We start from the raw sequence: 25,793 nt of genomic DNA on the forward strand, positions 1-25,793 counted from the left end.
GCAGGACAGGGGAAGCTCTCCAACATGAAGGCATTCATCAAATACCTCAAGGAGGTCAGGTCCCACAAGTTTCCAAAAAGTCTTATAGAACTCTCTGGGCAAACCATCAATCCCAGAGGCTTTACCATCCTTCAAGCTCCGCATAGCAGTTTCAAGTTCAGCAGCCGAAACTGACATGTTCAATGTGCGTTGCTGGTCCTCCTCAAGTCTTGGAAGCCCAGTAGTCAGCTCCTGCAAGGTCTCATTACTTATGCTCTGTGGGGAGTACAAGTTTGTATAAAAACCCTTCAAAACAGACTTAATCTCCCGTTGGGAGGTCACTATTGACCCATTAGCAGCACGTAGCCCGTGAATCTGTTGTGATTTTTTGACAGAGTTCTCCAAACCAAACAAGGCCTTATTTGGCATATCCAACGTTAAATAACTCATTCTCATGCGTACCAGGGTGCCCATTGCTCGCTGCCGTACCAGTTCAGTCAACATTGCCTTTTTAGTCCATAGCAGCCGGTCACCTGTAGTGTCTTTCCCAGCCGTATTAATGTTTTCCTCCAGGGCTGCAATTTCAGCCTTTAATGAATCAATCGGGAGATTTTGCAATTTAGTGGCATAAAGACTATATTGTTGACAGAACGATTTGACCTGACCCTTTGCGAGGTCCCACCACAGTCGAAGGTTAGCATGCTCAAATTTGGAGGACCGAATTCTTTCCCACATGGCTCGAAAAGCCTCTTTGAATCTCATATCATTCAGCAGGTGGGTATTAACTGACCAATATGCACTACCACCTGAGGCCAGAGGCAAAATAAAACCCATTGAAACCAGGTAATGGTCTGTGAAACCAGTTGGGAGTATCTGGGTTGTGGCCATCACATTTAGCATTGGCTTATTCACATAGAATCTGTCTAGCCTTGCCATTGATATCCTCCCATCATGGCATCTACACCACGTATAGCACCGTGAAGTTGGGTGTTGCAACCTCCAAACATCTTTCAAATGCTGATTTTTTATGATGTTCTCCAAAATCCTCGTAGAAGCTGGATGGGGTTCATGACCGGTCCTGTCTACGGAAGGATTGATAGTGCAATTGAAATCACCAGCAATACAGATGAAAGCGGTTGTATCCAGTCCTTTTACAAAGTCATGCAGAGTGGAAAAGAACACTCTTCTTTCCATGGGCTCACTCGGTGCATATACGTTCACAATGATGATCCTTTGCGTGTTGCAATAGAATTCCACCGCTATCAGATGTCCCTTATAAATTTCCTTAAAGACAATCTTCCGACAGGGATTCTATCACTCAAGGCTATGTCAACACCAGCTTTGGGTGTGGTAAAACCACTCAGCCACCACTGCCCTCGATAAAGTTTTCCCCATTCAGCAACCAGGGTGTTCGTAGCATGAGTCTCCTGTATCAGGATGATGTCGGCTTTCACCCTCTCCATCGCCTGAATTGTCTGAATTTTTCGTAAGGGGGTACAACCCCCATTGATATTCAGGGATGCGATACATATCTCTCGCAATGCCATTTTCAAAGGTAACTCACCCTCCGCCTGTAATTCCTTATTCGCCTTTGTGACCGCTTTCCGAAGACGCTGAAATTGGGCCTCCGAGATTTCCATTGGGTCATTTCTTTGCAGGAGGGGTCTTGCAGCCCTGATGAAAGTTTTCACATCGGGAAAATGGTCTTTGATCACAACATAGCGTTGCCTAAACGTCTCGTTTAAGAAACTGATGACGTTTTCCTTTGTTGCTTCCATCTGTTCTTCTCCCTGATGATCATTCACAGACACAAGGCTTTGAGCTTCCTCATCCAGCTCCCTGACCACATCAACGTTGAAACTCCTTTGTTGTGTGTCAGGAGCTGGCACACCTTCTGTGTCATCACCACTGCAGTCTTCTTGTTGCATCACCAGGGGCACATCTGTGCCACCACTGCTGCCTATTATAGGTCTGCTTGGACCATCATCCTTGGTCGTTTCAACCGGATGTGAGCAACAACCGTCGTCACTCAGGACCTGGGACTGCTCGTTGTCACAAGGGACAATGGTCCCATCATCACAACCAATACTGGTGCATTGATTTTCTTCAACAAGAGCAAGGGGTGAAGTCCTACTCTCCTCTGTTTCGTCACCACCTTGCCCATCTTGCCGAGAATCATCAGGATAGTCTGAGATACTGTTTGTTTGTACGAGTATCACTTTGCTACCTTTGTCTTCCACCTCGGCGGTCAAAAAGGTACGTTTTAGGTTCCTCTTAGCCTCGGTGCCTTTCATCAATCCCTCCTCAAAAACCATATTATCTTGAGGTTGCAGCCTCTTGTCCACATCGACTGGGTGCTCCCCTGCTGCACTAACCTCAGCAACACCGCCACCACTTGCCACACCCTGGTCTTCTGGTGTGGATCTCTGTACCCCACCAGGCTCATGAACGGGGGGCACTGCATCAGTCACAGGGGGGGCCGACCCAGCTGCTGTGGCGTACGTCTTCTTGGCATCTGGGCAATACTGCTTAGTGTGTCCGTGTGCTCCACATCCGTAGCAGATCAAGGTCTCGGTAGCCATGAAAATCCTATATTCATGCTCGTCTACTTTAAACGTGTGGGAGGTGCTCAACTGCTTCGCTGCATCTTTTAAAACAACAAAACAAAAACGTCTAAACGATTGTACGTGCTTCAACCTGCCGTTTCTCGTACGTAGAGGAACCCTAATGATTCGAGAGACGACAGTACCAAACTCACCTAGCTTGTGCAGGATTTCCTCGTTACCTAGAAAAGGCGGAACATTGCTCAAAATGACTTTAACTGTCGGCGTGTCCATCGACGACACAGGAACAAACGGATCGTTTCCCAAGGTCAAACCATTCTGCACAACAATGTCGGCAAGACTTATTTGCGAAACAAAAACCACAATTTTGTGATTCATACGGGATGCGGCACGAATGTTACTCACGTCGATCAAATCCCCAATCGCGAGCAAAATGTCATCCATTTCAACTCCCTCCGGTGGGACAAGGCACAGCCCGTGCTTACGCGATAAACCCTCATCGGTAACACGATCGGCAGGCCTTTGGCTACTCCTATTAGCCATATCGTCAAAGGAGAAACGAAGTGAAAGCAAATAGATTTGTATAATCCTAAAAGAAGAATAGAAAAAAAATATGTTAAATAACTAAAAACGAAAGCACGGTTTAAACCACGTTAGGAAAAAACGTGGTTTAAACAAACCCTCACCATGCTGGCTCTCCCTCTCTGTCTCGAAAGAGGGGAAAAAGAGGGACAGGTGGTAACGAAGCAGGAAGGGAGGAAAGTCAACAGACACGACAAAAGTACAAAAGGAAAAAAAACAAAGGAAAGGGAAAGGTAAAAAGGGAGGTGGGGAGAGGACGAAAACAACACGAGCCAGGAGCTACAACACACAAACACGAGCACACGCCATCTTGCCACACCCAACAAAGAAACGGCCAGCAGGGGGAGAAAGAGAAAGAGAAAGAGAAAGACAGAGAGTGTGTATTGTGAGGAGGCGTGTGTGTGTGTGTGTGTGTGTGTGTGTGTGTGTGTGTGTGTGTGTGTGTGTGTGTGTGTGTGTGTGTGTGTGAGAGAGAAAGAGAGAGAGAGAGGGAGAGAGAGACACACACAGAGGGGGGAGAGAAGCAGAGAGTGTGTATTATGAGAGAGCGTGTGTGTGTATTATGTATTATGAGAGAGCATGTGTGTGTATTATGAGAGAGCGTGTGTGTGTATTATGAGAGAGCGTGTGTGTGTATTATGAGAGAGCGTGTGTGTGTATTATGAGAGAGTGTGTGTGTGTATTATGAGAGAGCGTGTGTGTGTATTATGAGAGAGCGTGTGTGTGTATTATGAGAGAGCGTGTGTGTGTATTATGAGAGAGCGTGTGTGTGTGTATTATGAGAGAGCGTGTGTGTGTGTATTATGAGAGAGCGTGTGTGTGTATTATGAGAGAGCGTGTGTGTGTATTATGAGAGAGCGTGTGTGTGTATTATGAGAGAGCGTGTGTGTGTATTATGAGAGAGAGAGAGAGAGAGAGAGAGAGAGAGAGAGAGAGAGAGAGAGAGAGAGAGAGAGAGAGAGAGAGAGAGAGAGAGAGAGAGAGAAAGAGAAAGAGAAAGAGAAAGAGAGAGAGAGAGAGAGAGAGAGAGAGAGAGAGAGAGATAGATAGATAGATAGATAGATAGATAGATAGATGGATGGATGACTTTTGTGTCCTTTTATTATACAAGTATAAAACCAAAGTATTCCAACTCCACTTTACATACAAATCACAACCTCATTTCCAATGCATTTGCACAAAACACCCCCCATGCCCCATAACTCTTCAAACACAAGAAGGTTCCCCATGTTTACATGATAAGCATGTTCGAGCTTTATACGTGCTGACACCATCCCTATGAAACAAAAAAGTGCATTTTCATTTTTTCCACTACGTAATCTGGCTTTTCTGGTTTTATAAATTGCAAGCTTAGCAATTCCAAGCAAAAAATTCAAAAGCAAAATCACAGAGTTTTTCCGAGTATTACATGCAAGTCCGTAAACAAAGATTGTAACAGAAAACACAATTTTGAATTTACAAAAGATTCGGCTCAGATACAGAAACAGAGATGACAATATCTTGCACTCAATAAATGCATGATACAAATACTCTAGACGACCACAAAAAGGACATAAATTAGACACAGCAGGGTTAAACTTCTGAATGAACACCTGTGTGGCCAGGGCGTGATGGACCAGTCTCCAATTTAGGCCTCCTGTACGTCCAACAGTAGGACACCTGTACATTTCATCCCAATTTGGAGTGAGAAAAGCTCCTGCAGGTAAAAACTCTTTCCACTTGTTTCTTAAGGGTACCACACAGCCCAGGAAGCACACCTCCAGACAAATTCTGTACATTGCCCTTTTCCCCATGATGTGGAACACACCGGATTCTTTGCTGTTAGAGGAAAACACACCATGTTGTTCCTGGGCAGTGACTGAGAGTTCAGAAAAGGTTAAACGAAAATCTACTTCTTAATTTACCCCATTCCACCCAATATTAAAATCTAAAAAAATGTCTGAGATACAATCTTTATGACCCTGCTCACTACTCTAATTGAACGCAAGCCAATTTTTCCAGAAACAGCGCTGGCAGACAACCATCACTTCAAGGATAGCTCCATAAGATCTCGCACTTTATTAATCCCATTGTTTGTAAAATGTTCCATAAAAGCTCGGCTGGTAGATATTTCAGCGAATAATGAGTTTTGGAACAATGGCTCCTGCACAAACTTCCTGGGATCGATAGAGATCTCCAGCCGCTGCACTCCTAGATCTTGCCAGGTGTTCAGGAGAGACCGATGAAATGCAGGGAGCCGAGCTCTATCGACCTGCTTCAAGTCCATAAGGAAAAGTTCCCGGTCATAGTCCATTCCACCTACTTGCCTGAGCAAGGTATTCGTGAGAGGATGCCAGGCCACAACCTCGCTGTACAGCAGACGTTTTCTTGTCATTAGCCAAAAAGCCATTATTCGACTAGGGATGGGCACCAGGTTTTGGCTACCTGAATTACGTGAACTGCACATCACATCTGGCTTAAGCCAGTGGTGGCCTCCCCAGAAAAAGTCAACGAGACCGCTCTGAATGTTGGTGATCAGCCTCTGAATGTAGCTTCCCCCCATCCAAAGCTTGAGGAGGCTGTAGTGCTATGATCTTATGCCATACGATTGGAAGCACCAGGTTGTTTATTATCGTTACCCGTGCCTTAAGTGACAATATATGGAGCATCCCTTTCCACTTTGATAGTTTCTGCTTAATGTTATCTCGGAAACCATCCCAGTTTTTCTTCATATAGCTTGTAGTTCCCAAATGGATGCCGAAGTATTTAAACCCATCCGTTTTCCATAACATTCCTCCTGGAAGAGTTGTATGAGTTCATTGACCACGTGGGGGTTTTCAGAGCCCGAGATCCTCACCTTGTGCCAGTTGACCTTCCCCGATACATGAAAGCAAGCTTTTTCTGTGAACATGACCTTTTTCAGGTAAATGTCATCATCCTCTATGTGACTGAGCATTTCCAAGGCTAAAACCTTGCATTTAGGTCCGTCATTTGGTTTGAGTTCCGGCAGAATCTGCACCTTATAGACATAAAGCTTTAGTCTTTTATACAAAATCCTGTGTGCAGTGGTGGTTGGTAGTCCCAGTTCTCTGCACATCGGATTGTTTTTCTGGGACTTTGTTGAAATGATTCACGCACTCTAACGTCTGCTGCACTCGTGCTTGTTCGACCAGTACCTCTCTGTTTCTGATAACTTCCAGTCTCCTTAAACTTCTTGTACCACTCTGATACTAATCTGCGATGGTGGATTCCTTCTATACCTTGTATGGAAATTACACTGAACTTGAATTTCGGATCTCGTCTCGATGAACCATTCGACACACTGAGCTTTCTCTTGTGGAGTCACCATTTTCTTTAACATTAAACCACCAGACATGAAAAGAAAGAAAAGTGTATCATATAAAACAAAGGGTATCGTTGTATTTATTTGTGGTACAAAATATAGTAACAAATAAAGTTGTCCAGGTCTTTTTGGAACAACCTGTACTATCTATTTCAGGTCTTGCACCCTCTGCCTTCTCTGTGCTTTGTCCCCCTTCCCATACCTAGTTATCTGCAGTAAGCACGTGGTCCATCTTCCCTCCAGGTCTTCCAGAGAGCTGTTAACTACCGTCTCAGGTCACCCCTCCCCCCCCTATGCAAAGCCATGATCTTTTCTACACCCATTAAACCACCCCACCCCTCCCAAAATTTAGCTTATCTATTCCTCTTGTCCACTCCTTGCCTTGCATTCTTCCTTACCCCTCATTGTTACCTGCATCCCGTGTTTGTCCGTCTCGATATATCTTCTCCCTCTGCCCTGCTGTTGGCATTTCCCCTGTCTCCTGCTGTTCCCTTTGTTATGTTTTGTCCTGATCTGTTCTGGGTCATAGGTCTTCCACGAGCCTAGACCTTGTTTAAAAAAATATCTTTTTTTAAATCTTTCGTCTTCCTTTCCTCATCCAAAATAACTCTCACCACCCTACTTTGTATCTGGACAATCTTCCCATTCCATATTTTCTTTCTCACCATGCTCTAATTTCTCGTCTGATTCTCGGTATGAATGAATGTTTGCAGAGCTGATTTGCTACTTTTTTGGCTTCCAAGACCACCTACCATATTATGACGATTTTCTCTGAAGACTTCAAGTGTGTTGTATTTTCCATTATTCTTTCCCTGGTCTTTTTCCCCCCAAATATTTCCATTACCACTCTATCCTGTTTGAGCCTGCAGAATAGTGTAGAGGTATGCGCATTCGCTTTCGGGCTGTCATGACTGGATTAGAATCTCGGCCCAGCTATAAACTGTCACCCTGTTGTTTTGCAGGCAGGGCGATGCATCAGTGTGCGTGCCCGTCCCTCGGATAGGACCTTAAACTGGCTGTCCCATCTGCCAGCATGATTGTATGATGGATGTTAAGACCTCAATGGCGTCATTCACCAAGAAATGGTAAGATATTGCCAGTGGGCTGAAAAAATTGCAAATTCCTGCCACCTTAATTTGAGTAACCTGCGACAGAGCGGTCATCATTCCAAGAATGCTTCCAGCCTTGAAACGTTTCTCGATGTCTTGAATGCCCCAAAGCTCTGTCAAGAGTATGGGCTTCCATTACTATTATTACTATTCTATTCTACAGATAAATTGTTTGCTTGCATTTAAGTACCAAGCAGCGTTTCATCACTTTCATCTGCTCCCTGTTGTGACAAAAACAGTGTCTATGTTTTATCATATCCAACGTGCTTGGCTCAAGGGATACATGATAAGCATGCACATTGCATGCACACTGCGTTAAGATAAATGATGATCACCCAACAAGAATGCCTCTGGTTAGAAGAATATGCCCCTGCATGCTCCAAGCTCTTGCAGCGAGGATTAAAATGGGAAAATAAAAAAACAATCATGGCTGTTATATTGAGTGTTGTTTGTGTGAATTCTAAGCTGACGGTATATCTTTATAAATAAAAATTAACTGGATAATTTTCGAATATATCAAAGAATTGCTAACAAATTTGATGAGCACCAAAATGTGAAGTGACATATGATCCATCATAATCTCAAAAGGACAAACTCCTGAAAACAAGTAATAAATGGCATCAACAAAATAAATAAATAAATAAATAAATAATAAAAACAGCAGATGAAGTGCATAATAATAAATTTGATGTTTTGTAAAACATCAAATCATTAAAAACATTGAATCATCAAAAACATCAAAAATATCAACCCTCCCACCCATCTCGATTCGTTTCATTCACCAATTTTAGAAAAAAATGAAGGAGTAATTCTGAAGTGCATTTTCATTCAAGAACATGGAATTTATACTCCGTATTGATCGATATCGATTATAATGGTGAATGAGAATACTGTGAAGAGGCAATTGTGGTTTTTCTCAGCTCCCAGATCAGTTCTGCTTATTAAACTGATCGTATCAACCTAACCTTCCTGTGATTGCTCCAACTACTCATTCGTGGTGAGCTCGCAATCATGCACAATGAATGCGTTAAGAAACAAATTCCTCCATTAAAATAGATCAGTTATAATCTTGAGTTGCAATCGTAAAATTCTAGAAATCGTGATGTAACCTAATGGAGGGACGGAAGGATGAAGATGGCAATAAATAGTTTCATCGAGAATAAAAGAAGCACCCTCATTTTCACATGTCTCGGCAATGAGTATTCAAGATCCACTTTTCACTTTTTTGTCCACTTTCACTCACCACAAGATCCACTTTCACTCAATCCACTTTTTTGAAATACCAACTTCTGTCCTGGAAGTCCTTGGTGTCCTTGTGTTTTATACTTCTCCCACCCCCCCCCCCCCCCCCAATTCCCACGCCTCCTCCCCCCAAGCCCTCTCCCTCCCACACATCTCCCTGCTCTCAAATGTTATGTTTGTGTGCTTCCCCTTCTCTCCCCATCTTGTCTTCCGCTCCCTCTTTTTATATATCTTGTTTGTCTGGTTGATTTGTTTGTGAAATGAATGTTAGCTCTTTCACGAGCCTCGATTCAGTATACAAAAAAAAAAAAGAGAAATAAAAATTAAAATCAACAATCAACAACAAATATGACTGCAATCACAAAACAATATCAGCCTCACATTTAAGTACATTCGACCTTTCGATTATTTTTTCATTGCAGGGAAACGAGAAACTAATAGAGAAACTATTTGGTCTGTAAATAACATGTTTGGGATAACTCAATTCGATGTTTCTGAATGAAATAAAATTGCTTTTCCTGTCAACCATTGTCCTCACATAAAATGAAATTAAAATCGTTTTTTCTCTTCCAGAATATGGCTGTACACTACATTTGGAGTGTTTACACCATTAAAGGACAAATAAATGTTTTTACTCCAAACAGTTTCTAAAGTTTTACTCTTACTCCAAAAGTGTTTACTCCATCTCAACTCCAAACATGAGATGTCCTGTTTTTGTTCTTGTCTGGGCACGTGTTTCATGAAATTGTGACCCCACATTAAAATCCAACATTGTTGTTGTTATTACACATCAACATCTTATATACTTATGAAAAAATAACACTTTCTATTACTCTCCCCCAAAAAGAATGCCTCTGGTTAGAAGAATATGTCCCTGCATGCTCCAAGCTCTTTCCTCGTATATTATCTTCCATATATATAAAATAAAGTTTTTGTTTGTTTGTCTGCACGCGCTAATCTCCCGAACGGTGAAAGACAGGAGGAAACCTCTTAAACAAAAAATGTCGGGACGGGCCCCGGGAAGGTTAAAGGCTCGGTGGCGAGGCCGGTCGAGGCCGCATCGGCCGAGCTGGGCCCATTTCGCAATTAAAAGCTGAGCTGAATTATTGTAGTCAATCTTCTTCGGCCGCGAGTAAAAGCTGAATTATAGTAGTAAATTCATTCAAAAAGAACTAAAAATGTCGGGATGGGCCCCGGGAAGGTTATAGCCTAGGTGGCGAGGCCGGTTGAGGCCGCATCAGCCGGGCTGGGCCCATTTCACAATTAAAAGCTGAGCTGAATTATTGTAGTCAATCTTCTATGGCCACGAGTAAAAGCTGAATTATAGTAGTAAATTCATTCAAAAAGAACACCGGGCAACGCCGGGTGCTTTCGGCTAGTATAATATATAATATACACCTCATATAATATACACCTATTATCTTCTTCTTCTATATCTTCTATATCTTCTTCTATATTCTTCCTCTGTCTATCTATCTATATATATATAAAAGGAAGTTTTTGGTTGTTTGTTTGTTTGTTTGTCTGCACGCGCTAATCTCCTGAATGGTGAAAGATAGGAGGAAACCTCTGAAACAAAAAATGTCGGGACGGGCCCCGGGAAGGTTATAGGCTAGGTGGCGAGGCCGGTCGAGGCCGCCTCGGCCGGCCTGGGCCCATTTCGCAATAAATCTTCTTCTTCTTTCAAAATGATCTTGAAGTACAACTTATGCACTTAATAGGAATATCTGACTCATTGCAACACATGCTTTCAAAATTCTCTCTCACAGGGCTCGACAGAAGAATGAACAAGGAATCATTGAGCACTAAATGATACTGGGCTCGCGTCAAACCTATGTACAGAAGATTAAATTCATTCAAAAAGAACCCGGGCAGCGCCGGGTGCATTCATCTAGTATAATATATAATATACACCTCGTATAATATACACCTCATATATTCTTTATTTTCTTTTTATCTCTTTTCTTCTTTCCATCCATATTTTACAGGCCGCTAGAATTCCTGTAAGACTTGACAGCTCGAATGGCAAACATCCAAAATCTATACTGTACTAATAAGCTTTGCCTAGATGATAAACAAAGCACAGTTTCTCAGTACCGCACAGTGGGCTGAGAGGGTGAAATATTGGAAATATCTCAATATCTTGGGTTAAAATAATCCCCTGATAGTGGTTGAGGGCTCGTTAGAAGCGTATTACTAAGCTTATTACAACGAGAAAAAATTTGTTTTTAAATTTTGATTTTGAGGGGTCTGGGCCCAAATTACCATATTTGGGCATTTCGGGCTCAAAACACATTTTCGGGTATATCTTGGCTTAAAAGAATCCCCTGATAGTGGTTGAGGGCTCGTTAGAAGCGTATTACTAAGCTTATTACAACGAGAAAAAATTTGTTTTTAAATTTTGATTTTGAGGGGTCTGGGCCCAAATTACCATATTTGGGCATTTCGGGCTCAAAACACATTTTCGGGTATATCTTGGCTTAAAAGAATCCCCTGATAGTGGTTGAGGGCTCGTTAGAAGCGTATTACTAAGCTTATTACAACGAGAAAAAAATTTGTTTTTAAATTTTGATTTTGAGGGGTCTGGGCCCAAATTACCATATTTGGGCATTTGGGCAACATGAAAAGGGTTGATTTAGGGGTAAATCTGATTGCATTTTTGGATTTCCCAGGTCAAAAAACTTCCCTGTGTGAAATTTTAGCCCTAGAACTTGATTCAAACTCAAATTATTCAAGAAAATGTTAAAATGGAAATAGACGCCCCGGAAACGGCTTGCAATAGATTTTCGAAAATTGACTTTTGTGTGAAATTCATTTTTTCTAATTGCCACAAGTCAGATTTCACAATATATGCATTTTCTAAGGCACTGAGACCTATATTTTCAGAAAATATACACTGGAGTAAATCTGGCTTGTGGCATTTTGAAATTTTTACAGATATGCGGCAAATTTTGGGTGGAAAAAACATCGATTTTATGGGTAAATAATCAAAAATCGGCAAAAAATTTGACCGAAAACCTCAAATTTTTGGCACTTGAAGGCTGTACAGCCTAATATTTGATTAGATTCAGTGAACTTGGTACATTTATGGTTTAGTATGAAAGAATTAGGTTTAATGGGCATAATTTTGTCATTTTCTTAGCCTTTGACAGATTTATTGGCAAAATACAGTTTCCGCGAAACCATTGAGCTAAGGTTATCGCGAAATTGAAATATTGCCGATCTTCTAACGTTCACCATTTTTCTTGGAGTTGAGCTTATGACTTACTTTTTTTTTTGTTAAACTGGATTTTTTTTCTAGTTTCTGAAGCACTCAGAGCCATTGATGCCTGATAAGAGTCCATTTTTGGTAATTTCCAGGCTCCAGCCCACTGTGTACCGTTACAATGCACTGATATTATAACGTCTTCTTCTGATCCTACTTTCCGCTCTACTTTACAATCACATTCATTGTAAATACAGGACTTTTGAAATGACGTATAAATGCCAATGAGGCCTTTCACACATGTGCTGTGTGTGTTTACAATGACTCACTTCTGATAGCGCGGGCACTTTTAACCTGCTGTTGCAAGCACAAAATCTGTAATTCAAATGGCATGTTAAGCATAATCTTTAACATTAAAATGAAAGAGTGGCAATTTTGAGATGGTTAACCATAGTTGTTGTGTTCCTGGATACAAATTGGACTCATGGAAATACAAGAAATATCACAACCCCCCTCCCTCCACCCCCCCCCCCTCCCCACACACACACACATATACACACATGGAGAGACGGTTCCCCTTTTTCCAAGAGATGCAAAAATTGCATGTAATTTATCTTGCTGCCCCGGAACCAAATAAACAATATATTTATAACAGCCATCACAGCTGCCACTCCCACCAAACCTAATTAGTGGTAAATATAATTTTAAAAGTTTATTTTAAACTTGCCCTGTGTATTCATCTACAAGCCACAGATATGACCTGCCCATCAGTATTCAGAAGTACCCAGACCAGATATGGTATCTCCATCCAAATCTTTCATTGTGCAGAGGCACACCCAGCTTTATCTCAAGTAGTTTTTCCAGATATTTGTGGCTTCTTTTAGAAGCTTATTGAGCCATTTTTGGTGACAATCGTTGTTACACACGCAGGACGGCAGCTCAAATGCCCCGAATATTGCTATTTCTAGGGGGTTCTGTGCATGTGAGCCGAGCATTTTGGAGTGGATTACGTCATTTAGAAAGTCCAGTATTGTTTGCAACATGTTATAATGCTAATTACACCACCAAGTCAATCATCACATGCTTGATACGATACAACACACACACACACACACACACACACACACACACACACACACACACACACACACACACACACACACACACACACACACACACACACACACACACACAAATATTGGGAATGCTGTCCTTGTTTCAGAACTCTGATACTGACAAATTTTGAGACCTGTTGCTTTTGTGTACTAGCTTAGTTAAGGGTAGCTTTAAGGTAATGTGGGTAATTTGTGTAAACTGTGTAACTTGTTAAGAGGTATGTCGCTGGTTTTCTATCACAAACATTTTAGCTTGAGTCCTATTTTATTAGTATTTGGTTGTTAGGGAACTCGAACTGGTTGGAAACCAGGTTGCACCCGACTCCATGACTCAAGGTGTAATTGCCACCTTTTTGGCCTAACGGGGAAAAATATGTCAAAAGCATTCTTGCATGACCACATGGTGGGTAAATATGTAATTATGGAAGGGTCAATATAAACTGTCCTCATAATATTGTGTTTATGTACACTTTATAACAAAAATGTCCTACATTTGTGTTGTCCCAATACTGTATTCATAGCATCTCAGCACATCTTATGAACTCAATGCATGTTTAAGTGAAAAACACTTTTATCAGGTCTTAAGTACTCAAATATCACATTGCAAAAACAACAAACCAAAAACCACACGCATAATCAATTACAAAATGATCTTGAAACCATATTGCTCAGATCAAATTGTGCATTAATTATGAACGAACATATGGAGCATCATGAAGCCTGGTGTTGGCTTAGCGGTTAGGGCGCCGGCTTGGGATCCTAGGATCCTGGGTTCGAATCCCAGTCGATCGCTGAATTAACGCCAGGGGGGTTGACTCAGCCTGTCATCCTTCCGAGGTCGGCAAATTGAGTACCAGTTCACTGGTAATTCCCTGTGTGTCGCAAGAGGCGACCAACAGGGTTGGCGGCAGGAAGGGCATCCGGCCATAAAACATTGCTTCAAAAAGGGGATCAAGGTGCCAGAAAAAGGCCAACCCCTGCTCTGCGGGGAAAAATGGCCTCGAAAGGTGGTTCTATATGGAGCATCATTGTGCAAACTGCAGTCAAAGTGTTAGCTTTGACTAAAAAAAAAAGAAAAAAAAAAAGCTGTATTCAAAATATTTCGAGTTCGAGTTGTTGCTAGTCAGCTAGTCAACTTCGAGAAAGATAAACGATACTTGCATTATTAAATGGGAATTGGAGGGTATTCAATTTATCGGGAGTCCCCTGTATAAATGCACACACACACCCACGATATACCCATTCATAAACTGCAAAAGCCATAACCAGGTTGTTTTAAAATTACTAGGGCATGCCCGTACTATATATATATCTAAAATTATATCCCCCCCCTCTATTTACATGAAATGGTTTGGTCCATTCGCAAAGCCAAAGCGAACGGCTTGCGAGTACGGTGACAATCCCCCCCCCCTCTATTTACATGAAATGGTTTGGTCCATTCGCAAAGCCAAAGCGAACGGCTTGCGAGTACGGTGACAATCCCCCCCCTCTATTTACATGAAATGGTTTGGTCCAAAGCGAACGGCTTGCGGAGTTTGGTAAATAAATCGCCATAGCTCGGTAACTACTTCTCCGATTAATATGAAACCTTGAAAAGGCACATCCTCGGGTCCCCAGCAATATACCTGGCAAGTTTCAAGTATATCGGACCCGTGGTTGTCGAGAAACAGCGGTCACAGACAAACGACACACACACATACACACACACATACACACACACATACACACACACATACACACAGAGATTACTGGAATTATAGATAGACTAGGGCATGCCCGTACGTGGGTGCCCGTTCCTTGCCAAAAAAAAAAAAAAACGCTACCCGTACGCTCTACCCCGCCCGTACGCCCGTAAACAAAAAAAACAACGCTCTTCGCTTCCGCCCTTCGCTCTGACTGAATTGGGAGAAATAATGCGCATAAGAAATCGAGAAATTATTATTTTCTCCGGAAGAAATCGAATTACGAACCGTAATGGCGCACGCGCTCGGCTCGGCTCGCTCTCACAACCGCAACAACGCGTTCTGTGATTGGCTGCCGGAAGTGCAGTCTTCACTGTCCGGAACGTCGCAAATCGCAGTTACGATGAATCGCAAATTAGTTTTAATTAGTTTTAAAACATAGTTTAACGGCAACATAGTTTTCCAACGTGAAATAAATGAATACGCTCTCAAATGTGCCGTCCGAGGCAGAGTCTGTTCGCCACGTTCGGCACACGTGATAGCTCGCTGCTCTCTGATTGGTTGAATCGTTTTTTGGACATAGCTCGGTAACTACTTCTCCGATTAATATGAAACCTTGAAAAGGCACATCCTCGGGTCCCCAGCAATATACCTGGCAAGTTTCAAGTATATCGGACCGGTAGTTGTCGAGAAACAGCGGTCACAGACAAACATACAAACATACAAACATACAAACATACACACAGAGATTACTGGAATTATAGATAGATGAAACAATGGAGCAACACAACATAATGAATTCAAACCTTTGTTACGGTATTAAGGGGAGTGAAACCCTCTTCTGGTGAAATTGCCAAAATCAAGACTCTCTGCTCACCTTCACTTTTTCATTCTTCTTTTTTCCCGCCTCTGGAACAAACTCCCTCACTCTATTCAATCGCACTCCTCCCTCCAGGTCTTTAAAACAGCTGTTCACCACCATCTCTTATCTTCCCCAATCCAAAACCTTGATCTTTTATACCCCTGTTAATTCACCCCAGATCAACTTTTTGAAATACCAACTTCTTTCCTGGAAGTCCTTGAAGGGTCCATGTGTTTTATACTTCTCTCCCTCCCCCCGCCCCCCCCTTCCCATGCCTCCTCCCCCCAAGCCCTCTCCCTCCCACAGATCTCCCGATGTCCCGACTCTCAAATGTTGTACTTGTGTGCTTCCCCCTCTCTCCCCATCTTGTCTACCGCTCCCCTTATTATATGTTTTACGTGTCCCTTTTTTTGTGATTAATGTTAGCTCTTTCACGAGCCTCGATGTTGTATACAAAAAAATAAGGAAAAAAAAGGGAGAAGGTCCACAGAACATCAAACAGACTCGTCCAAATACTGAAAGAGAAAGTATTGGAACAGGATTTGGATTATTTGCGTTGTTGCAATATTATACTCTTTAGTAATGAAAACCTAAACTATATTCGTCACTTTTACGAGTCTAAAACATCCTGGAAAAATGTTTTACTTTGACCATGTTTATGCATGCTTGCTAATAGTAATTGTTGTTTGGTTGTCTGCCCGAGGGCAAATTCTGTGCTATATGGAAGTAGTCTCATGGCACAGATTACATTGGTTGGTTTGCCAACGCCGACTCAGCGGAAGTCAGAGTTGGAATTTGGAATTTAGCCAGAAACTGCCTGGGTGTTCGTTTACTCTTTTAGTGAAAGACCCAGTGGTATATTTATCATCAATAAACATGTACAACCAATGCCAGCAGAGGGGTCCACAACTACATATCCCAAGCAATGGATTGGCCATTACCCATTGATTCAATGCCCTGGCCTGCAAAACATGAGTTTGACAGTTTGTAGTTGGGTTGGAAAAATCAAAGTCTTACTCGAGACAGCTCAAAGGAAAGTGTTCACCCTCTGAAAACTGTGATTGATTTGTCCACCTACCCTCCCCTCCACCCCGACCCATGCCATGGGCTGAACAATCATTCCATGCCATTCACTGCAGGAATTATGACCCACTTCCCTTTTGTTAATAACAATATTGCATTTAATTTCGACTTCAATTCCTGCAGAAATATAACTTCCAATTATCAATTGCTATTGAAGATGCTTGACTGTGTTGCAGCTCGAAAACAAATACAAATACAACCACAAATCGATGGAATACACCACCTGCATTTGATTTGCATTATCACGTAACGGAAACTCCTTACGTTGCGACATGGGGTACATTTGGGCATCCCCTCTTGCAGGTATTCTTGGCCAATGGCAATGATACAAATTTACAATGTGTAAACACTTCCTATAGCAATGGCAGAGAATTGCTGCTAAAGTTGATTGTCCAAGTGTAATCCGTGTCACAGAGCTCCCCAGTTTTCCCTAGATTATATACAAGGTACTTAAGAGCTAGTGAGCAGTCTCATAGCTTAGTTTAGAAGAATGAGTGGAAAACATATGTCCCGCCAGGCAATTATTCTTGGCCCGTCAACAAATAAATGTTGACACACGTGCGCGGCCTGCAAAGCATGATGAAAGTGATGAAACTAAACAAGTATTTCGGTGTGGAATTGCAAACGATGGAACCTGTTGAACCATTCTGATTTCGAAAATGTGGAAAGCAGTTGTTGGTATTGTTGTCTGTTTGTTACAGTAACTATCGAATAACCTGTCCTTATGAATAGGTTAACTCCCCCAGAAATACGGTTGAGATGACTTGTAATACCCATCTCCACTGGAAGTGGCATAAAACGAAACTTTCACACAGAGGGAATTGTGGTCCCACCCAAAACCAACAACAACAACAAACACAACAGGCATTTTAAGGCCATTTTCCCTGCTAGAGCGAGGGTTAGCCTTGCGATCCCCATGACAATCTTCTCCATTTTGCCCTATTTTCTGCATCTCTCCTTGTTAACCCCCTTGCCCGCATTTCTTCTTCCACCATCATTAGCCAAGTCTTTCTCGGTCTTCCCCGTCCTCTACTTCCTTCCACATTCATTTCCATCACTCTTCTCAACCAGTCACTTTCATCCTTCCTCAACACATGACCAAACCATCTCAACCTGTTTCTCTTCACAGCATCAACCACAGGCTCTATTCCCATCATCTTTCACAATTCATCATTTGACTTCCTCTCTCTCAACGATACTCCACACATCCACCGAACCATTCGCATTTCCACCCTTTCCAGCCTTCGTTGCTGCTCTACGTTCATTACCCATGTCTCGCTCCCATAAATCATAACACTTCTCACACATGCAGCATACACCTTTCCCTTCAGCTTCAACGACACTCCCCTCCTCGTCAGCACGCCACTCAGTTCTCAAAACTTCTTCCATGCACATCTCACTCTTGCAACCGTTGCCGAGTCTGATCCACCTTCTCCATTCAGCATGTCTCCTAGGTAACAAAATGTTTTCACACCTTCCAGCTTCATGCCATCTCCAAGATCCAACTCAACATTTCCTCCATCTGCAGCTCCCTCTGTGCACACCTGACACTTGAATGTAGCTGCCACACTGGTTAATCACCCTCTCAGACCACTACATTTTTGATGAACCCACTCAGCGCACATTGTACATTGAATGGAATTCACTCCGACACCCTTCCTGTACACAGCACACGGCCACTTCCCAGTTCTTTCCACCTCACCACATGCTTTACCACTTGCCATCACCTTCGTTTTTCTGTCCTAAACCGTCCTAACTTTCCATCGCATCCTAAACCACAGGGTATTATTTTTTAAAACTGCCTAAAACCTTTGCATGCACCCCCTATCCCCAAGTTTGGCAGATTTGTGATAGCGCATGTGACAAGAACGAAATGATTAGATTTTGGTGAAGATCCAGATCCAGATCCGGCTAGTAGAATTTTTAAAAGTGATTCTTCACCATTGAGAGATCGCGCCAAAAACAATACATGACATGATATTTAGAAGTTATGGAAGAGTTATAACTAAACTTGGTGGACGAGTTGGTTTGGTGACAAGAACAAGCCGATTAGATTTTGGTTTAGGTCCGAATCCAGATTCGGTCTATCATTGGGATACAAAACATAAACTGTTCAGCCTGGCGGAGGTGTGCTCTCTACCGAGTGCTGTTCTAGGTACTTTACCGTTTTGCCTGTTTGTTCGAAATGGACAAGGATATGATCCCGAAGAAAGGGAAAATAGACCAAGATCACAGGCAATTCAATGCAGAATGGACAAATATGTATTGCTTTTGAGAAAGGAACTCTTGTCATATGTTTCCTTCATTGTTATAGAATTGCTGTTCCACAACATTTCAATTCTAGATGCCAGTATGAGGTAAGAAGAAGAAGGAAAACTGAAGAGAGCAATGGACATAATGTATTTAGTCTAGTAAGCAGTGCCACCTTGGGAAAGTTTTTGAGTGTCTCAATACATCTTAAAAAGGCAAAGGGGTTGGCTAATTACTGATCAATTTTCTGAGACAATTGACAATGAGAGCTGGAATTAACTGAACTCCTGCAGTCCTCAGCAATTGTGAACAACAAACAGAAAATGTCCACTGTTAGAATCCTACTAAGCCTAAACTTTGGAAAATTTGACCTACAGGAAGTTAGTGCAACACGCAATTCCACCCTTTATGGCAATACATATATTGTCAACAAACGTTTCCAGTACTGAAGCTGAACAAATCAAGGCTGAGATCTGCATTAACTGATGAGCAACCATCTCCAGGATATATTAAGAAATGCCACTATTAATATCACACTGGATATCATAAAAATGGGAGTGCAGAAAAAGAAAATGTGTCTGGGGAAAAATGACAAGCGCAACAACAGTTTTTGGAGTCTTTCCTTAATTATAATAATACTGTATGCATTATGAATAATAATAATATGCAGAATAATTATTAGAATAATAAGCAGGTGTGAACAAGCCTTTTGTCAATTTTCTCACTACAAGGTGTCACGTGGAATGGCATCCTGTGGCCTTGAAATATGGAAACGGGTTTCACCGAGCTGCTGAGCCCAGGTACACATTGCTCACATAAGATAACAGGGTTTGTGGGATGTGTTGGAGCTCCAACATGTATGGCTGTGCTCGACGAACGATAACATCTGAAAGGATGATGGGAAGTACTATGCAAAGAAAAGTATAAAATGCCACCTCGAACCTCTCAAAATCTTAAAGCAGATGTCAGAGGAGGGTTCAGGGAAATGGGAAGGGTCTACAAGATATGAAATGGTTGAACATTGCAACACTTTTATGTATACTGTAGTGTCAAAAAATTGTATCATGTAACATGTAGTCTCAGGATAGTATATAACTATCAGCATAATTGGCAGAAAGTTGTGAGTTAAACTACTTATTTAATGGTGAATGTTCTTTCATGAAACTGCAAGGACAGCAGAGTTACAGGAATAAACTCAGGATTGTTTTGTCTGGGTTCTATTTCAGAAGGAAGGCTATTTGATGATATGCTTTAGCTAACTGTTAACTCGCTTCTGTTAATTTGCAGAGGAGCGATTCATTATAAAGTGCGCAATGTTTTGGAGACTACGTTAGGCATGCCATTTCACCTGACCAATCATATTTGCTCGTGGATGTGTTCGATTCCCTCATGTATCGATATTCCATAGTATCTTTCACAAATGTAAAAAACAGGTCTTCAGGCCATAGCCTTGACCAAATTCCAAATTCACTCGACATCCTATATGGGTCTATGAATAATGAAACCTTATCTCATCGATGGCATATGGAATCTGCACATGTATTTGGTAGAGTGGATGCTTGCCATGTTCAGCCTCAAAATAGGAAAAGGGAGGAATGAATGAACGAGTGATTGAATGAATGAGTAAAGGGATGAATGTATATGATAATAATAACAAGAAAGAGCAATCAGGGATTGCAGACCCTCGCCAGGATGTATTTTCAGTGGTTTTTAAAGCTTTTGTGTTAAAACAAATATGGCGGCCGAACCACGTGACCGATGACGTCATTATTATTTTTCTCCACTAATTTATGCTTACATGACGCTCAAGAAATTTCATCTTGATTGGATGAAGTTTTGTACTTGTCGAATTATGACCTCATAATGGAGGCACCTATGACATCATCATTAACATATTTTATTCCCCATGGAGAGTTCTTTACAATGAGCCATGTCTCAATTTTTTCTATTCAGCGCTTTCGGAGATTATAGAGGTGCAATGTTTTCGTTTTTTCCAAGACGGCGGCTGAACCACGTGACCTATGACGTCATAATTATCATTAAAAATTATACAGGTGGAGTTGCACATATGGTGAAAATTTCCTGTCAATCGGACCAATGGTTGCAGAGAAAATCATATTTATTTTGTGCGGACAAACAAACAAACAAACAGACAAACAAACAGACAGACAGACAAATGGACTCAAATGCAATACCCTCTCCTCAGGCAAGGGTAATAATAACATGAGGGAGGATTGCTTTGCAATACATGTCACATACCAAGTTTCAGTTCAATATGTTAAACGGTAAAGGGAAAAAGTCTGGAAAATTTCACACCACTGAACACACCCCTTTATTTGGGCGGTGTATAATGCCACATTTGGTGCTAAGCAATAAAAATAAGCCGGTGTACATACATGAAGCAAAAGCATATGTTGTATAATATAGTGTTGTGGCGGGCACAATGGTCAATAATTCCGCGCACCAGTGGGTGGCGCGAGCGTCCGGGCGTGGAACTGAGATACATGCCCCGCCTTTCGGCCGTTCGGCCACGCCCGGGGGCAAGGCGTGGCCTCGGGACATATATGCGGGCTGCCGGGCTCTAAGGTCGAGTCCGCCGAGTGCTGATGTGCGAGCTTGTAATAAAGTGCTTTCGTTTGTATCCACGCGTTGTGGCCTACCTTTCTGGCAATCGAGTCGTGTATGTACAGCACCACAGTGTGGTTGCAATCATTGCAATTGTACTGGGCCATGGACTATCACCCAGGCCAAAGGCCTGCCAATCTGTGCTGCTTCATTTGGGGTGGAGTCAAGCCAGCTGTCCAGCCAATGGATGTAAAGCAGTGGGGTGGAGGGGCAGTTGAAAACTGACCCATGTATAATATGTGATATTTTCAAATTTCAAAAATGGCATAACACCGTGAAAAATTGGCGAAATGCCCCAAAACTCCAACTTGTTTTGTAACTTATCATAATAAAGCCATGTATCAGGTTTCAGTTGAATATGTCAAAGGGTATGGAAAAAGAAAGTGCAAAAAAGTACAGGTGGGACGGACAGACAAAGTCGGAGAGCAAACCTATAGTCCCCTCTGGTGAAACCGTTCGGGGACTAATAATATGAGTTCCACACAAGGAACCTAAATGGTGGAGGAGGTAGAGCCCACCTATGGTTGTTTCTCCTTGCTCTATTCTTCTTAAATGCTACCATTTTAAAAGTCTTTGGAATACATTTTTCTTACTGTTCAGCCTGAGCTAGGTAAAAACGCAGCTGTTGTGACAGTTTGTTTGTATATTGTACACCGCACCTTTCCTATGCCATCTTCAGGCATTGCAAATCGTCATTGCCGGGCACAGAAGGGGGCACGGCAATGACGCACGCTGAAAGGGAGTACTCAGTTTTCACTCTGGTTGTTTTCTTGTTTTCTTGTTTGTTTTCTTTCTTGTTTGTTTGTCCGGGCGATATCTCAGCCATCCTTTGAGCTAGGAAGCTGAAATTTCGGCACAATAGTGAGCAAGTCCTTTGTAAAAAAAAAAAGGGATTTTTTGTTTTTTGATTAATCAATTAATTGATGAGTTATTTAATTATCAGCGATTAATTAAGTACTTATTCATTTCCTTTCTCTTCTGGCCATTATCTCAGGCACCTTTTGAGTTAGGAAACTGATATTTAGACATGCCAATGACCAAGTTATTTGGCTGTAAAATATATTTTTGATTTATTGATTAATCAATTAATTGATTAGTTATTTAATTATTCGCAATTAATTAAGTACTTATATATTTCCTTTCTCTTCTGGGCATTATCTCAGGCACCTTTTGAGCTAGCAAGCTGATATTTGGACATGACAATGACCAAGTGATTTGGCTGTCAAGGCTATTTTTGATTTATTGATTAATCAATTAATCGATTAATTATTTAATTATTTGATTAATGACAAAATTTTTCTTTAGGTTACAGATTCGGATGAAATCGTGGTGGTTTATGTGTTCTGTAAGGCAATTGATTAATTATTTAATTTTTTATGATTATTATTTAATTATTTTCATTATTAATCATTTATTTATTTTCTTTCTCATCTGGGCAATATCTCAGGCACCTTTTGAGCTAGGAAGCTAATATTTGGACATGACAGTGACCAGGTGATGTGGCCATAAAGGATATTTTTGATTTATTGATTAATCATTTCATTGATTAATTATTTATTGATTAATCAATTAATTATTTATTTTTTTATTAATGACTTATTTAATTAAATTTATAAAAGTTACATCTTCGGATGAAACGCTAGTGGTTTAGTTATGCTATTAGCCAATTGATTAAGAAAATATTTTATGATAATCTTTTATTGATTTTAATTATGCAATTAATCAATCAATTTATTGTGCACCTCTCCCTCCCAATGCAGTCTCTATGAGCTGCACTGCGGTATTGCCGGGCGCCTAGGGCGCCCCGGCAATGCCGCGCTGTAGGATATTTAATTATTTGGCATGGGGGTGGTGTACTTTGAATGTATCCGTACTTGTTTGTGTATTTTGTTTACCCAGATCAAAGTCAGCTTTTCATGTGTTGTAGTAAAGGGAAATAAATCAAGGGGAAGGGGCGGTAAGCAAGATATATTCTCTTGTTGTATATAAGCATCATGATAAATATAAGACTTGCTGGAAATGCAAATCTGGAGTATTGTTAACAAAAGATGCATCAGTTGTTCACAAGCCTTTTGTATCAATTATGGCTGTGGGCACTTACATCAATTCAAAGTGCACATCGACAAAGGTTTCACCAGAATATATCCTTACAAACTAGAAGCTCTCCATATTAGAGCAGAGCCTATCACTCCTCTTTAAAAAAAAAAGAAAAATCTCACTAGCTGTGCAGACTAAGTATAAACAATAAGATGGAAAAAATACCACTGAAAGCCTCGTGCGGACCAGTGTGACAATGAACTACTCCAGCAATGCAGCGCGTACACTTTACGAAATTTGCATTATTCCATTTACCCAAGTGCACAAATTGTTCTCAAAACTTGTGCATTCCAATCAAAGCCTGATGATGACATTTTTTGGTTTTAGCCATTTTACCACAGTTTGTCTGATTAGAACACATGATTGAGGAGTGCTTGGTGTACAAATATACACACATTGTTAACGGTGGTTCGAATGGCAGTCACCGGGAGGCTACTTCTCTTCCATCCGCATCTATCGACATTTCAAACACGTGTGGATTATCGCGGTATAAGCCGTGGAATCGTGCACGGAAGGCTAATGAATGGGAAACAGCAGAGGCCCTGTGAGCTCACCTTGCTGCATTCGCTGATGTCATCTTTATAAGTTATTTGGTTATTGACTGGTTTCAGCAAATTGACATCGCAAGCATCGCTGCAATATACAATACATTGTTGCCTATACTAACTGAGAACGTACAGAAATGTGAAGCATATTAATTGGGCAGATGGTTAAGTGCTATGTTAAGACGACACCGTTCAACAATTAGACGGTGTCACATACCGAGTTGTAAACCATATTTCCCATCATGAAGCACGTACACACCTGCATATGCTTGGTTTTGTGCGTGCATGTCACAAGCACACAGACGTGGTAGGGAGAGGAAGGGGCAGGAGGGGTGGTCACGCACAAAAGCAGATGCACAAGCAAACAGATGCAGAGGAAGGAAAGAACATCAGTTCCAAATCTTGCAATTGGTCTTACACTGAATGACCTTGAGTTTTCTTTGAAGCAGAACTTATATTATACGTCTGATGCTCCATGCAAATTTGTGTGAAAAATGTCAGTTTGGGATCTGAAAAATAAGTGAAGTGGGGAGCTGTTTGGGATGCTATTAAAGGAACACTAAGTGATTGGAACAGTGTGACCAAAGTCTTGGAACTTCAGGTCCAAAAACAAGCATTACTTCAGGACATACTACTGGCAAAAGCACAGGTAACTTTACATTATTGCCTGATTTCCATTAAACACACTTATTGGGATATATGTATGGAGACAAAAGGTCTGAAGGTGAATATCGGAAAGACGAAGGTGATGGCAAGTGGTAAAGCATGTGGTGAGGTGGAAAGAACTGGGAAATGGCCATGTGCTGTGTGCAGGAAGGGTGTCGGAGTGAACTCCCTTCAATGTACAATGTGCGCTGAGTGCGTTCATCAAAAATGCAGTGGTCTGAGAGGGTCATTAACCAGTGTGGCAGCTACATTCAAGTGTAAGGTGTGCGCAGAGGGAGCTGCAGATGGAGGAAATGTTGACTTGGATCTTGGAGACGGCGTGAAGCTGGAAGGGTGAAAACATTTTGCTACCTCGGAGACATGCTGAATGGAGAAGGTGGATCAGACTCGGCAACGGTTGCTAGAGTGAGATGTGCATGGAAGAAGTTTCGGGAACCGAGTGGCGTGCTGACGAGGAGGGGAGTGTCATTGAAGCTGAAGGGAAAGGTGTATGCTGCATGTGTGAGAAGTGTTATGATTTATGGGAGCGAGACATGGGAAATGAACGTAGAGCAGCAACGAATGCTGGAAAGGGTGGAAATGCGAATGTTTCAGTGGACGTGCAGAGTATCGTTGAGAGAGAGAGGAAGACAAATGATGAATTGCGAAAGATTATGGGGCCTGTGATGGATGCTGTGAAGAGAAACAGGTTGAGATGGTTTGGTCATGTGTTGAGGAAGGATGAAAGTGACTGGTTGAGAAGAGTGATGGAAATGAATGTGGAAGGAAGTAGAGGACGGGGAAGACCGAGAAAGACTTGGCTAAAGGTGGTGGAAGAAGAAATGTGGGCAAGGGCGTTATCAAGGGGAGATGCAGAAAATAGGGC

At 41.7% G+C, this 25,793-nt stretch overlaps 1 protein-coding gene and 1 long non-coding RNA gene across 6 annotated transcripts in view; one reads left to right on the forward strand and one right to left on the reverse strand.

Moving 5' to 3' along the window:
• LOC137425066 (uncharacterized) overlaps window positions 1–25,793 on the reverse strand; it is a 769,181-nt gene that overhangs the window by 51,045 nt on the left and 692,343 nt on the right. The window lies entirely within an intron of this gene.
• Window positions 7,408–25,793, forward strand: part of LOC137425067 (uncharacterized) — a 67,057-nt gene continuing 48,671 nt past the window's right edge. The window contains exons 1-2 of the long non-coding RNA XR_010984049.2: window positions 7,408–7,532; window positions 19,727–19,795. This is a non-coding gene — a long non-coding RNA (uncharacterized LOC137425067). The remainder of the gene's footprint in view (window positions 7,533–19,726; window positions 19,796–25,793) is intronic.

This window comes from Myxine glutinosa, chromosome 4 (assembly GCF_964187855.1).
Source record: "Myxine glutinosa chromosome 4, kmMyxGlut1.1, whole genome shotgun sequence".
Lineage (NCBI taxonomy): Eukaryota > Metazoa > Chordata > Myxini > Myxiniformes > Myxinidae > Myxine > Myxine glutinosa.